The sequence below is a fragment of the Chrysochloris asiatica genome, unplaced genomic scaffold (genome assembly GCF_000296735.1).
Source record: "Chrysochloris asiatica unplaced genomic scaffold, ChrAsi1.0 scaffold00460, whole genome shotgun sequence".
NCBI lineage: Eukaryota > Metazoa > Chordata > Mammalia > Afrosoricida > Chrysochloridae > Chrysochloris > Chrysochloris asiatica.
In genome coordinates this window covers 838,353-842,554 of record NW_006408978.1, presented here as the reverse complement: position 1 = coordinate 842,554, position 4,202 = coordinate 838,353, and positions in this window count along the sequence as shown.

Genomic DNA, 4,202 nt, shown 5'->3' with positions numbered 1-4,202 from the left:
TCTGTTTTTCTCATTATCATATTACAGATTTCTCATTGTCATATTGTATATTTTCAAGTAGACATAGCTACTTCAGAGGAGAGTTTGTAACATTGGACTATTTATACACACACACACAATCTGTCTCTGTTTATCTCTTTTGCTTTTATAATTTATCTTGTAAAGAAAGTAAAGAGATATGGCAGGAATCCCAAATGAATCTAGTTGGTGAGCTACTGAATTTATGATCAATGAAAACGTAGAAAGTAATATTTCAGAATTTTATCCTTTCCAGAACCCATGGTACTCCTGGTATGGCACTGTAAGGTCAGCACTGGACTTACAACCACAAGGTTGACAGTTCAAGTCCACTAACTGCTACTCAGAAATCCTATACAGGGTCACTATAAGTCAGAACTGACTTCACATCACTTAAAAACAACAATATTTTCTATGGGAAGTTACTATCTAATTAATCGTACATGTTACCCTCTAGGGTGTGTGGAGTGGTGGTGGAGAGGCTATATATCTGTATGAATATAAAGAGACAGGGCGCATCCCCAAAACCCCAGGACCAGAGACTACTTGGGAGACCTGTGTCCCACTAACTACATCAAAATCCATATGACTTTTTTTGTTTGTTTGTTTGTTTTTTTATTTCAGTAAAAATGCCTTCCATGACAGGAGACATATGGTTTCAGCCAAAAATATTTCGGTCTTGAAAGAGTTACCTTTGATTAGGCCATTTGACTGTGTACATTTTTTTTTCCTTATAACTTTCTTAAATCTAGTCTCTTTCAGTTTCAGTGATTCTAATTCCACACTTGACAATACTACTTTCTGACTCTACAGGAAATGTTTACTGAACTACATGAACAGTCCTGGCGTGGCACTGTGGGCTAATGCGCTGGACGAACTGCAAGGTTGGCAGTTCAAGCTCACCAGCCACTCCTTGTAAACCCTATACAGGGTCTCTATGAGTCAGACCAACTCAACGACACTTAACAGCAACAACAACAACTGAAAAATGAGATGTAGGCAATGGCAGACATAAGAAAACAAAACAAAACAAAACAATTTTACTCTTCGAAAATTAGTTTTAAAGTTGCGTTTAATAATTGATTTAATGTGTGTGGTTTTTTTTTTTTTTTTCATGCTTTTTCTGTCTGTTCTCTGAGTTTGTCATATATCTGTAGGATATCGTATGTGATGGGGCTTTCAAAAGTTCATGGAAAAAGTTCATTTTATAGAAACTTTTTGGGGCCCTCTTGCATATGTAATTGTCATATGATAAAAAACAAACAGTGCCATTGAGTAAATTCAAACGCCTAGTGTCACAATTGCATTTCCATAGTTGAAATCTTTATGGAAGACAACTTTAATATCTTTCTCCCAAAAAGACACTGTTTGATTAGTTGAGTGCTTATCTACTGCACCCCCAGCGCTCCTTAGATATTGTACAATAAAGTAGAGATGACCTTGAGTTGTAAAGGAACACATAGGAAAAGTCAAAGAACAACACGAACACTCATGAGCTACCTGCCTTTCTATTGTACTTACAGTTCACTGCACTTAATCATTAAAGCTGCGATTCTTGATTTCTAACTCTTGGTTGTTTCCATATATGAGAACTGTACTCACCAATGTTCCACAAGCCAAAAATGAAGACAATCATGCAACAACTTGGCTATAGTTGTATTTTACATAAAAATAGTGCAAAAATAGTGCTAAGAAGAGACATTTTCTTCCCTAAAATATCTAAAAAAGATATCTATTGGGTTTCTTTCTCTGTTATCTCCCTCTTATTATTATAAACTGTATATTATTATTATTATTATTATTATATTTGCTTTCCCTTCACCCAAATTAATAAATCTCTACTCTCTAGTCCTGATTTAACTGTATAGGATATGTCCAAGGTTGGTTTAAAGTGAAAGGTTAGTGGTTCAATTCCACCAGCCATTCCTCAGAAACCCTGAACAGCCTCATTGTTTGTAAGAACCAACTCAACGGCAATTAACAACAACAAAAACAAACCCTTCTACTTTGTTGCTGTAATTAAGTGCCTAGTGACCCTGTATAGGGTTTACAAGGAGCAGCTGGTGAGCTTGAACCACTGACCTTGCAGATCAAACTGACTACAGTTTAGTGCATTAACCCACAGTGCCACACCAGGATTATAACTTTCTAGACAGTGATTTATTTATTCAACAATCACAATGGGTTTTAAAAATATGGATAGACTATTGAAGATGTATGAAGGACTTAAAAAAATTATGAGAAAATGTTATTATCCTTTAATGACATTTTCCCACAAACTTTTTGAAGATGCCCAATACATTATTGGACCAACATTATGACTCAATATTGTCTGGTAATGTACACATTTAACTTTGGGTTAAATTTGATCAGGACATATTATTCTGCAATTTTTTTTCTTTCAACTTTTTGAAATTTAGTCGCTTTTTCTCTCAATGATTCTTCTAAACCCACATTTGAAAATGTTACTTTCTGATTCCACTGAAAATGTCTTCTGATATAAATGTGGATTTTGATACAGATAGACCTTGAATGTCAACTTGAGGGGTCCAACCTCACTTAACTTTTTTGTTGGAGAGAAGTTATGTTAGCTTTCATGCACGGTTTTCTAGAATATTTTCTTGCTGCTTGGATATCAGCATAGACCAATTACCCCACAAGGATAGAACTCCATGGAAACATATCCAAAAATAAATGAGAAAGGACACAGTATAAAATATTCCTTTGAAGACTCTGCCCAGTTTTCGTTTGGTCTGCCATCTGATATCTTTTAGATCTTGAGTTTTTTAAATATCTCCAAACTAGCATTTTTTAAAAATAAATCATTTCAAAGCATTTTGATTTAATAGAATACTGGAATATAACACTATAAAAATGCTCTCATTGTTTCTATCAAACGACCTGAAAATTATCTAAATTCTACCTAAATGTTTAAACTAATCCCCATTTCTTCACAGTCATTGGCATTTGGACTAGGTGATTTTTAAGCAAAACCACTGAAAAGGAAATATCCTACTTATTTTTCATATATTGTGCTGTATATCAGAAAGTTTTCAGGCTTACTTACATTTCTAATGTGTTTTTTGAACAATCGTAGCTCTAGTTGGGCATTTGTTGTTGTTAACTGTTATCAAGTTGGTTCTGAATCAAAGGAATAATGTATAGGGTTTCCAAGGAGTGACTGCTGGGATTGAAAAACTAACCATGGGGTTAGCAGTTGAATACTTATCCTACAGCGTGGAGGCAATTTATATTTTTAAGGTGATTCCTGTGTTCAATGTACACTACTCATCACTTTATATATGTTATCTAAAGTTTCTGCCATACAGATTCATTTGTTGTTTTTGTTAGGTGCCATCAAGTGAGTTCCAACTCATAGGGACCTTATGCACAACAGTATGAAACACGATCGGATCCTGCGCCAACCTCACAATCATTACACTTGAGCCCATTGCTGCTGCCACTGTGCCAATCCATCTCTTTGGGGAATCTTACTCTTTTTCACAAACCCTCCGCTTTAATAAGCATGATGTCCTTCTCCAGGAACTGGTCCCTCTTGATAATATGTCCAAGATATGGCCAAGAATGCCCATATTGACTTCTAAAGAATATTCTGGATGTATTTCTCCCAATACTGACTTGTTTGTTCTTCTGGCAGTCCAAGGTACTTTTTAATATTCTTCTCCAACACTATAAATCAAATGAACCAAACCTTCTATGGTCTTCTTTATTTATCGTACAACTACCACTGCATATTGTTGTTGGTGGTAAGTGCCTTTTAGTTGGTTCTGACCCATAGCAACCTTGTGTAGGGTTTCCAAGGAGCACCTGGTGAGCTTGAACTGCCAACCTTGTGGTTCAAACCAACGTTACAGTGCAGTGAATTAACACACAGCACCATGCTACTGAAAACATCATGGGTTACGTCAGATGCACCTTATTCCTTTAAACGACCTCTTTGCTTTTGAACATTTTAAAGAGGTTTTATGTAACAGATTTGCCTAATGAAATATGCTGTTTGATTTCTTGACTGCTGCATCCATAACTGTTGATTGTGTTGTTGCTGATAGGTGACATCGAGTCGGTACTGACCCACAGTGACCTTATGCACAGCAGAACAAAACACTGCCCGATCCTGGGCAAACCTCACTACTGTTGCCATGCTTGAGTCCATCGATGCTGCC